Here is a 12,281-nt window from a genome sequence, read left to right on the forward strand (position 1 = left end):
AGATGAGGAGTCCTTGAAAATGAATCTAGAGTTTGTGGGAACATTTCAGTGATTGTGCAAGTGAAGTTGAGTGAAGTTATCCCCTTTGGTTCCAGAGCTTAATGGTTGAGGGGTAATAGCTGTTCCTGAACCTCGCAGATTCACCTTACAGAAGTGAATGCACCCCAAGGCCATTTACTTGTCAATATTCCCCTGATGTAACATACATATTCAGTTCCCCTGCAGTGTTTTAGTCAGTAGCCAAAGTCCAATGCCAATAATTCAGTGAACTGGAAGCTGAAACTTTGATAGGCAACATTGTATAACATTTTAGTTTCGTCTATTGCTTTCAGGGTACTACCCCAAAGAAACATGGAAACTTTTTACATTTCCTCTTGGACTATTAATGAGGAATTTCCTTGCAGTATATTATGTGATATACGTACATTTTTTTTCAGTTAACTTCCTTTTTCGAGACCTTGGCCGTTTACTAGTTCTGCAGTTCCATTTAGTTCATTTACTGTTTTCTGTTTGTAGCTTCATCGAACACAGGCTCTACAGTTCAGAAGTTGAGGGGTAATAATTGTTCCTGGTCTTGGTGGTGTCAGTCCTGAGGTTCCTGTACCTTCTTCCTGATGGCCGCAGCGAGATGAGAGCATGACCAGGATGATGGGGGGTCCCTGATGATTTTTGCTGCTTTCCTGTGACAACTCTCCCCGTAGATGTGCTAAGTAGTGCGGAGGGCTTTACCTGTGATGGACTAGGCAAAATCCACTACATTTTGCAGGATTTTCCATTCAAGAGTATTGATGTTTCTATACCAGGCTATGATGCAGCCAGTCAATATACTCTCCACCACTCAACTATAGAAGTTTGTCAAAGTTTTAGATGTCATGCTGAATCCTAAGGAAGTAAAGGCACTGTTGTACTTTCCTCATAATTGCACTGATGTGTTGGGCCCAGGACAGGTCCTCTGAAATAATAACACTGAGGAATTTAAAGTTACTGACCCTCTCCACCTCTGATCCCCTGATCATGGACCTCTGATCTCCTTCTCCTAAAGTCAAAAATCAGCTCCTTGTTCTTGCTGATATCAAGTGAGAGGTTCTTGTTGTGGCACCATTCAGCCAGAATTCCAATCACCCTCCAATATGCTGATTCATCAGCACCTCTGATTAGGCCGACAACAGTGATGTCATCAGCAAACTTGAAAACAGCATTGAATCTGTGCTTAGTCGGACTGTCATAAGTGTAAAGTGAGCAGATCAGGGGCTAAGCACACAGTCTTATGGTGCACCTGCGCTGGTGACGATTGTGTTGCTGCCAATCTGAACTGACTGGAGGAAGTGAGGAAATGAAGAATCCAATTGCACAAGGGGTTATTGAGTCCAAGGTCTTGTCTGAAACAGTAACATGGATTAAAGAAGCTCAGCAGACATAAATTTCATAGATTTACTGCAGGATTTAATTAAGCATCATATCAGCATTAAAATGTTTTAAATTATTTAGGTCTAGAACAAATTTAGCAGAGAGAAACTGTTTTCATTGGTGGAAGGATAAAGAATTAGAGGACATCAGGAAAAACAAACGGAAGGTGATATGGGGATTTTCTTTCACACAGAAAAAAACAAACTAGAAAGACTCTGAAAGCAGATGCAGTTCATATCTTTCAGAAACTTTAAATATATGCACCTGAAGAAGAAAAACAAGACAAACAGAGAACATAACTAACGAGGTGAGGTGAACTATCTCTGCCATTGTGCAACTGTGAATCAACGTCAGGGAGATGAAAGGACAACTGTGTGAAGAAAATTAGGCTATGTGGTGTGGAGAACAGATAGAGATTAATATTAACTGATCTCTATTAAAGAATGATGTGCACATAATTATGCCAATATATTAATTTTAAGAAGATCTAAATTTATTTCTTTCAGATGACATTTAGCAAGTCCTGAGCCACATTCAAGCATGGCTGATAACCGGCAAGTAACATGATGAACTCCAACGGGGGGAGTCTGATCACTTACCCCTGTCATTTAATGCCAGGTCATTCAACAATATAGGAACACTACCACCTGCATATTTCTTTCCAAATCATTACATCTCACAAGGAGTGTGCTGTCCAAGAAGGCAGCTCGTCAGCAACTTCCCAAGGTTTAGACGTTTAACCACAAGAAAAAAAGAAAAATGTTTTCATTTACTTTGTAATTGTATGTTGATATCATACATCTGATTAATATATTGTGTAAGGTTTATGCATTTTTACATACACTGTAGATTATTACACAGTCTTGAAGCAGCTTCGAAATAAGCTTGCACTGTAGCTGAATCTGTGATTTTTTTAAACCAGTTTCTAAATAGTAAATTAAAAACCTTGAACATTTTAAACCTCTTTTTCTTTGGATTTTCTTTTTTAAGACTAATCCAAGAAATATTCTTGAGGTTAATTAAAAGAACTAAAAAAATAATAATTGCAATATACTTAAGATTGGTTTTACCAATTGTGGTGCAAGAAGGTAGATTCCTCCCCGATGCTGTTTTCCAAAATCTCTGGGGATTTCTTTGGTAGGATTGTTTGGAGTAATGTTCTACAATATAACAGTCTGTAAAGAAATGTTAACCAAACTGCAATATTTCTATGGAAAGACTAAACAAAAGTTCACTTCATATTCTTGAGTCTAAATGACGGAAAAATTTTATTAATCTATATTCTCAATAAATTGTGTTTAAATTCTTGTCAAGGAGGAACAGACTGATGCTTATTAATTTCTCTCTCTAGCTGTTTGGATAAATGAGGAGCATAAAGATAATCCTGGCAGGATTACTGAGGTCCTCTCCTCCAGGATCAGTAGGGCTACAGCAGTCATGATTAAACACCTAGGCCACATTTCCAGAACCTCTGCCAGATCAAGCTTAGCAAACACAGGAAGAGGGCTAAACAATGAAAAACTAAATGGTGTGGTGGTGCAGACTAAAACGAGGCCCAAAATTGCTCAAGTATGCCTTTTAGGAAGAAACTGAAGGTGCTAGAATCAAGAGCGAAATCATAAACTGTTTGAAGAACTCAGTTGACCAAGCAGCAAATGCAGAGGAATAGACCTGAAACGTCAACACATTCCTATTGCCTGTAGAGATGCTGGTTGACTGAGTTCTTCCAGGCCAGAGCTTCCCATCCTGGTGTTCAAGGACCCCTTGCTTATTGGCGTAAAAAAGGTTGGGAACCCTGTTCTAGCAGAGTTTTTTTTCTCGGCTCCATGATACTTTGGGGCTCTGCTATCTCCGCCCCTAAAAATTAGCCTTCAATGAAATGTAGTATCTGATGTAACATTGATGTAGGAGCAACAGTAAAGGCAAAAGAACATAGAAGACTGACACAAGGGAGCACACAAGATGACGGAACACACACAAAGTGCTGGAGGAACTCAGCAGGCCAGGCAGCATCTAAGGGTGCTGTACTCTGAGTCTGTGAACTATGTGGCGACTTGCCTGCCGTTATGATGAATTGAATACTGAGGCCTTGGGCCTACTCCAAGCTGCTCTGGGGATTTGGATCTAAGGTCTCAATTTGGCTTGGAATGCTGTTGTTGCTGCTCGCTTCAATTGTTTGCATGATTTGATTTTTTTTTCTCTTTCTCTGTGCGCACTGGGGGGGGGTTGGTCTTATCTTTTTTAATTAGGTTCTTTCAGGTTTCTTGCTTTGTGGCTGCCTGTTAAGCAAACAAATCTCAAAGTTGTATAACTTATATAGTCTTTGACAATCAATACACTTTGAAAGTTTGGAAAAGATCAAACAGTTGATGTTTCGAGCCGAGACCCTTCATCAGTACTGGATGAAGGATCTCGGCATGAAACGCTGACAGTTTACTCTTTTCCATTGATGCCTGGACTGCTGAGTTCCACCAGCATTTAGTGTGTGTTGCTTTGGATTTCCAGCATCTGCAGATTTTCTGATATTTGTGACACTAGAGTGATGTGTTATTTCTGTGCAACATAACATGCTTGATGCATAATTTTGTTTGCAACAAATAATTTGCATTAACTTTACTTATATAGTGTAACCAAGGCAATGCTGAATAAAATATAGCTAGTTTTATCTGAATAGAGCGTTCTTCTATTCGATGATGAACAATGTAATGTAGAAAAATTATTCAGATTCACCCCAATAGGGCACTGTCCCATAAAAGTTCATGGTTCAAAGATTCAAAATACATTTATTACCAAAATATGTATACAGAATACAACTCTGAGATTCATCCTTCCGTAGGCAGCCATGAAACAAAGAGACACCATAGTATCTGTTCAGGAAAACATCAAACACCCAACGCACGAAGAAAGAACAAATTGCACAAACAGCAAAAAGCAAGCGACAACACATAGAACATCGAACATCAAACCAGGAGTCCAGTAGTGTTCAGTCTGGTTCAGTTCAGTGTCGTGTCGCTAGCCCACTGCAAGCTGCAGGGTAAATATCTTTTCACTGAAGCGTCCCAGATCACATTGATCAAACCACTCAGAAACAGAAAAAAAGGAGTGATCAGAATCCAGGAACACATGTAATATGTTGACCATAACAGTCATGAACATTACAGTGCTCTGCCTGCTCTCAGAATGCATTCGCATAACATAGTGAGAATACCCCAATGATTAAATATAAACACTTATGAGATTTAAAGATCCTGCTCTACGCTTTTGGCATTATTGTTAATTGCGAGACCCAAATAGATTACTGGGCAAAGTAACCTTTAGAACACAGATATTTCAGATAGATAACACTGAATATAGTAAACCTTGTTAATTAGTTACTAAATTGTAATGACAAATATCACCATTCAATTTGGACTTTTTCTCTTCAAGTGGAACACCGGTGTGTTTACATATCTTTCAGTTTAATTTTCATATTAGTTCAATTCTTACTGCAAAACTGAACATAAAATATTTTCTTATACAGAGGTCTGCATCTTGCAACATCTTGTAGAAAAGTAATTCTAACTGAACAGGTGCAGTGCAATCTCTTTCATGGGGTTTTAATGGCATCAACACCTCTGGGCTTAAAAACTGGCTAAGGTTTCCCTTGCACTTCTGTTGTTAAACATGCGTGAAGAGAAATGGATTTAACTATGACGTCTCGTGATCAAATTGCCTGTGTACTTACCAAGGATTACATGAAGCAACTTGTATATTATGCTCAAGGCCGTCCAACAGTTATTACACGTGTACAAGTAAAAAAAAATCAATTTTTGATTGAAAATCAATTTCAAATCAATGAGAAAATCAATAAAATATTTGTGATAGATCAGCTAGTTGAGTGGTGTAGCAACAGCCTTGCGCTCAATGTCAGTAAGACCAAAGAACTGATTGTGGACTTCAGAAAGAGTAAGAAGATGAAATCCAAACCAGTCCTCATCGAGGGATCAGAAGTGGAAGAAGTGAGCAACTTCAAGTTCCTGGGTGTCAATATCCCTGAGAATCTATCCTGGGTCCAACATATTGATGTAGCTACAAAGACAGCAGCTATAATTCATTAGGAATTTGAGGAATTTAGTATGTCACTAAAAACACTGACAAATTTCTACAGTTGTATCATTCTGGCTGACTGCATCACCAGCTAGTATGGTGGCGGGGGGTGGGAGCACTACTCTACAGGATTGAAGTAAACTGCAGAGAATTATAAACTTAGTCAGCTGAATCATAGGCACTAGCTCCCATAGTATCCAAAAGGTCTTCAAGGAACGATGCCTCAAATAGGCAGCATCTATCAATAAGGACCCCCATCACCCAGGTCATGCATTGTTCTCATTGCTACTGTTAGAGTGAGTTTTTGGGTAGATGATTCATTTACACTTAAATGACTCTGGCCACCAGTCTTCTGTTTGACAAAGTACTGTGGATTAGGTTCATAACAATGCATTTCCTAGAAGCTGTGAATACCGGAACACTAGCCCAGATGCTGCGGATGGAACTGTGAAGTTTACAGGTAGTTTCGAAGACAGCCTTATCTATACTTTATAAATATGAATTGTTCTCTCTGTTAGGACGTAAAATACCAAATAAATGTATTGTGGATTTAACTTGCATTCCTAAAGGCTGGGAGTACCAACCCAGACGTGCAGGCATCAGGAGGAAAGGATGAAGTCAGAAGTTGTGATATTTTGTGTGTAGCTTCAAAAGAAAGCATTGTCTATTCATTGTCTATACTTGTAAATATGAGTTGTCCTTTGTGTTTAGCAAATAAATATCGAGCCCACATTGGGCTAGCAGACATTTCTACTGAAAGTGTCGCCGTCCATATAATGCCTGCTGTACCTTGTTTTGCCGAAATAAAGAAGCTGCTTTGTACCTACCAGTAACTCTGTCTCTCCGGTGATTTCATCCACCCAAGTGTAAACCTCACACTTCCATTCACAGCATCCGGGCTAGTATTTCAGAATTCACAGCTTTTAGGAAATGCATTGTTATGAACTCACTCCACAGTACTTTGTCAATCAGTAGACTGGAGGCGAAAGTCTATTTAAACTTCATCAGTCCACAGGACTTGTTTCCAAAATGCATCAGGCTTGTTTAGATGTTCCTTTGAACCTTTTGAATAGAACTTTTTGTCCGCAATGAGCAAAGGTATGTTTAGAGAAAAAAAGGGTGCAGAATTTCAAGAAAAGAACTCCTCTCCAACTGTTAAGCACGGGGGTGGATTGATCATGCTTTGGGCTTGTGTTGCAGCCAGTGGCACAGGGAACATTTACTGGTAGAGGGAAGAATGAATTCAATTAAATACCAGCAAATTCTGGAAGCAAACATCACACCGTCTGTAAAAAAGCTGAAGATGAAAAGAGGATGGCTTCTACAACAGGATAATGATCCTAAACACACCTCAGAATCCACAATGAACTACCTCAAGAGGTGCAAGCTTAAGGTTTTGCCATGGCCCTCGAAGTCCCCCGACCTAAACATCATCGAAAGTCTGTGGAAAGACCTCAAAAGAGCAGTGCATGCAAGACGGCCCAAGAATCTCACAGAACTAGAAGCCTTTTGCAAGGAAGTATGGGTGAAAATCCCCCAAACAAGAATTGAAGGACTCTTAGCTGGCTACAGAAAGCGTTTACAAGCTGCGATACTTACCAAAGGGGGTGTTACTAAGTACTGACCATGCAGGGTGCCCAAACTTTTGCTTCAGGCCCTTTTCCTTTTTTGTTATTTTGAAACCGTAAAAGATGGAAATAAAACAAAGTTTTCTTGCTTAAAATATTAAAGAAATGTGTCATATTTAACTTCATGCCTCTTGGAAATCAGTTCATCTTTTACTCGCTTAGCTATTCACAGTAACAGAAATTTGGACCGGGGTGCCCAAACTTTTGCATGCCACTGTGAGTGTGTGTGTGTGTGTGTGTGTGTGTGTGTGTGTGTGTATATATATATGTATGTATGTATGTGTGTGTGTGTGTGTGTGTGTGTGTATATATATATGTATGTATGTGTATGTGTGTGTGTGTGTGTATATATATATATGTATGTATGTGTGTGTGTGTGTGTGTGTGTGTGTATATCTTACTGTAATTTGTTTTTTACTTTTATTACGTATTGCATTGTACTGCCACCGCAAAGTCAACAAATTTCATGACATAAGCCAGTCATATTAAACCTTTTTGACTCTGAATAGATGTTAGAGACACAGACTGAAATTAAATCTAAATTTGCAATTAACTTATGCCAGTTCTATGTGCCTTATTTAATTCTTGTTTAAATAATATTTTAAAAGCCTTAAAGGTTGGTGGAAAAAAATTCAATAATAACCTTAAAATAAGAAACGTAAGTGTTTGAGGATGGGAGAAATTTATAAGTCCATCAGGAAAGGTCATGGTAGGGTAATTTGATGCCTAGGCTTTTAAAAAGCAATATGTATCAAATGTCTTCCTTCTGATTTATATCATTCTATGATGTGTAAACTAACCTGACATTAAAAGGAAACTCTTTGTTTATAGAAAACTATACTTGTAGTGGATAATGAACAATCTTTATGAAGCAGATTTAGCAGGAAATTCCTGAGTATTACTGAGCAAAAATTGCCACAGTGCTACTAAAGGATTAAGGCAGATGATCAGAACCAGAAGCAAGGAGGTAGAATTTACAAAATAGTCTTTGTAAGAACTTAGGACTAAACTTGAATCAACGAAGGATGCTCGACAGTTGTGGCAGGGCTTGGATGCTATCATCTCTTATAAAGTAAAATTACGTGAAATAGGCATCAACAGAGCTTTGCTTCCAGAGTAACTCAATGCTTTCTATGCTCACTTTGATCATCAAAACATGACGGAATCATCACAAGCTCCTAGATGATCCTGTGACTGCAGGCTCTCAGGCTGATACATGTGCAGTCTTCAGAAGGGTGAACCCATGATAGCATATGGCACAGATGGGGTACCTGACCATGTACTAAAGACCTGGTTCTGATCAAGTGGCCAGAGTGTTCACTAATACCTCTAACCTCCCGTTTCTGCAGTCTGAGGTACTCACCTGCTTCAAACAGATTTCAATTAATTAGTGCCTAAGAAGATTGTGGTAACCTGCCTCAATGACTATCATCCTGTATCATCTGCTTCCACAGTGATGAAGTGTCTTAAGAGGTTGGTGATGAAACATATCAACTCATGCCTGAGAAGCATGTTGAATCTGCTCCAGCTTGCCTTCTGGAGCAACAGGTTCACAGCAGATGCCATCTCATTTGCTCTTCACTCAATTCCCGAACATCAGGATGCTCTTTATTGACTACAACTCTATCATCTCTTCTAAACTAATCAATAAGGTTCAAGACCTTGGCCTAAATACATCCCTGTGCAATTGGATCCTTGATTTCCTCACTTGCAGATCACAGTCAGGTCAGATTGACAACAACATCTCCTCCACAACCTTCACCACTAGGCCGTGTGCATAGCCCTCTGCTCTGCTTGATTTGCACTTCTGACTGTATGGCTAAGCACAGCTCCAATGCCATACTGATGACACCACTGTTGTAGGCCGAATCAAAGGTGATCATGAATCAGCATATAGAAGGGTGATTGGCAGAGCGGGTGGCCTGGCACTGCTGGTAAAGAATGGCATCAAATCATTAAAAAGATGTGTCATAAGATTGGAAGACGTTGACTCCTTGTGGGTTGAGTTAAGAAACTGCAAGAGTATAAGGACACCAATGGCAGTTATATACAGGCCTCCAAACAGTGGTTGGATGTGGACTACAGATTACAATGGGAAATAGAAAAGGCGTGTCAAAAGGGCAATATTATGATTATCATGGGTGATTTATCATGCAGGTAGTTTGGGAAAGTCAGGTTGGTAATGGATCTCATGCAAGTGAATTTGTTGAATGCCTACAAGATGGCTTTTTAGAGCAGTTTATCATTGAGCATACTAGGGGATCAACTATATTGGTTGGTGTTATGTAATGAACTGGTGGTGATTAGGGAGCCTAGGTAAAGTAACCCTTAGGAGTCAGTATGTCACGGTGCCGACTGTTAATTCCCCATTTTCTCCCAATTCTCTTTGATTGTGTCACGGTCCCAACTGTTAACTCCCCATTTTCTCCTAATTCCCTTTGATGGTGGAACACCTGATTCTCATCAAGACCTGCAGCATAAAAACCCCGGCTTTGCATCCACTTGTTGCCAGATTGTTGTATTAGCCAGTGTGGTAATTAATGTTCCTGGTGGCTTTGGATTGTGTGTTCTAAGTTTTACTTCAGTACCGAGGTTTACCTGTGAAACTCTGTCTCTCTATGTCAAGATAATTATTCTAAGTTTTACTTCAGTACCAAGGTTTACCTGTGAAACTGTCTCTCCGTGTCAAGATAAGTAGTCTAAGTTTACTTCAGTACTGAGATTTTCCTGTGTAACTCTTTCTCTTTGTGTTGAGAAAAGTATTGTTGGCTGCTTGCCTTTCTATGTTCCATATTAAAGTAAGTTTTACTTGCTGCCTGTCTCCTGTTTGCTGTCCAGCTCTAGCCTCACCCACGCCCTCGTCTGCATCCTAACTCAATCTCCGTACCAGTGTCCTGTGTTTGGGTTTGCCCCGGTCCCCTGCAACAGAATGATTTGGCCATCATGGACCCAGTGGACACAAATACCTTTCAACAAGCCCTCGCCAGCCAGGGTTCCCTACTGGGACAGCACAACCAACTCTGGGAGGTCATGGCGAACCTCCATTCCCTGTCTGCTCACATCACGCAGATCGCTGACCATGTGGACCATGTTTCCACTCATTGCACTCAACACACTCCTGGAACCTAGCCCAGACAATCAGTAGCAGCAACTCTCCCAGGTGTCACCAACACCCTGCCCAGAGAGCCTCACGTACCTGAGTTGGAGCACTATGTGGGAGAATTGGGGAAATGCCAGGCCTTCCTCCTTCAGTGCTCCCTAGTGTTTGAACAGCAGTGGTCAACTTATTCCACAGATAAGTCAAAGATTGCTTATATCATGGGGTTGCTGCAGGAAGTTCATTAGCATAGGCCACAGCAGTTTGGGACAACCTACTGGATACCTGCTCTTCTTTCGCCATTTTTATCACAAAAATGAGAAAGATCTTTGACAACCCTGTCCGTGGTAAAGATGCCGTTAAGCGTCTACTCATTCTCTGCCAGGGCTCCCGCAGTGTTGCTGAATATTCCGTGGCATTCCGGACGTTAGCGGCCAACTCGGGGTGGAACACTGAGTCACTCCAGGGGGTTTTTCAGAATGGACTCAGCGACTTGGTGAAAGATGAGTTTGCGGCAAGAGATGACGCTGACAGCCTGGACTCCCTGATCTCCCTAGCCACCAGGTTGGACAATCACCTCCAAGAACGCCATAGGGAAAGAGCTGGTCGACCACCACCTTTGGCCACTTCTCGGCACTCATTACAGCCTTCTGCCAGAACAAGCCTCTCTCCTCCTTCTGCGCCCGGAGTACTCCCAACCCGGCTGTTTCCACCGCCCTGGGAGAGGAACCCATGCAGCCGGGATGGAACCGCCTTTCTCCCACTGAACGACTCCGGAGATTGAGAGCGGGTGAGTGTCTATATTGCGGCCAGTCCGGCCACTTCCTTGCCAGCTGCCCTCTTTGGCCAAAAGGGGAAGGTTCACCATAGCAGTGGGACGCTGGCGAGCCAGACAACACTCCCCTCCGTACCCCGACCCCGGACGCAGCTTCAAGCTACTTTGTTACAACAGTCCTTGCCTCTGTCAGCACTAGTGGACTCTGGCACACAGGAAAACTTTTTGGATGAAAACTTAGCCTTCCAAGCCGGAATTCCTGTGAGCCATTGAGTACCACCCCCCCCCCTGGACGCCCGGACACTGGACAGTAGACTCCTGGCCCGAGTCACACTGCACGGAACCCTTGCTTCTGCTTCTCCTTCTCTCTGGAAACCATCAGGAACAGGTACGATTTAATTTCCTCCACTCAAGCCCCTATAGTTCTTGGCCACCCCGGTTAAGCCACCATAACCCCCACATCGACTGGCCCACCAGGAAGGTTGTCAGCTGGAGTTCGTTCTACCATCCTTCTTGTCTGCAATCAGCTAGTAGCAGCCAGTGGAGGTCACGGCGACCTCGTCCGCCTCTGAGCCCCCTGACTTGTCCAAGGCTCCCGTAGAGTATCACGATCTGGGAGAAGTGTTCATTAAGCAACGGGCTCTTTCTCTGCCTCCACATCACCCTTACAATTGTACAATTTACCTTCTCCCCGGAGCCTTAGTAAGTCTGTCTTCTGATTTCCATCCACAGACTAACGGTCAAATGGAGCGAGCTAATTGGGATTTGGAAGCAGCACTGCGCTGCACATCCGCCAACAACCTGTCATCCTAGAGCACTCATCTCACTTGGGTGGAGTACACCCACAACTCCCTGGTCTGCATTGCCACCAGAATATCTCCTTTTGAATGCTCCCTCGGCTATCAACCCCCTTTGACTCCTGCCCATGAAGATGACATCGCTGTGCCTTCAGTTCAGGCCCATCTCCACCGGTGCCGCAAGGTCTGGAAGGATGCACGCTCGGCCCTGCTCCACTCCGCTGACTGCAACCGGAGGATCGCCAATCGCCACCGAATTCCTGCACCCAACTATCGGCCTGGTCAGAAGGTTTGGCTCTCTTCAAGAGGCATCCCCCTCAAGAATGAATCCAAGAAACTCACCCCTCGTTACATCGGACCATTCGAAATCGAGAGCCTCATCAACCCCTCAGTGGTCAAACTCAAACTGCCCAGATCCGTGCACATTCATCCCACGTTCCACGTCTTCCGACTGAAACCTGTGTCTGTCAGCCCTTCGTGCCCTCCTGCTG

This window comes from Mobula birostris, chromosome 6 (genome assembly GCF_030028105.1).
Source record: "Mobula birostris isolate sMobBir1 chromosome 6, sMobBir1.hap1, whole genome shotgun sequence".
NCBI lineage: Eukaryota > Metazoa > Chordata > Chondrichthyes > Myliobatiformes > Myliobatidae > Mobula > Mobula birostris.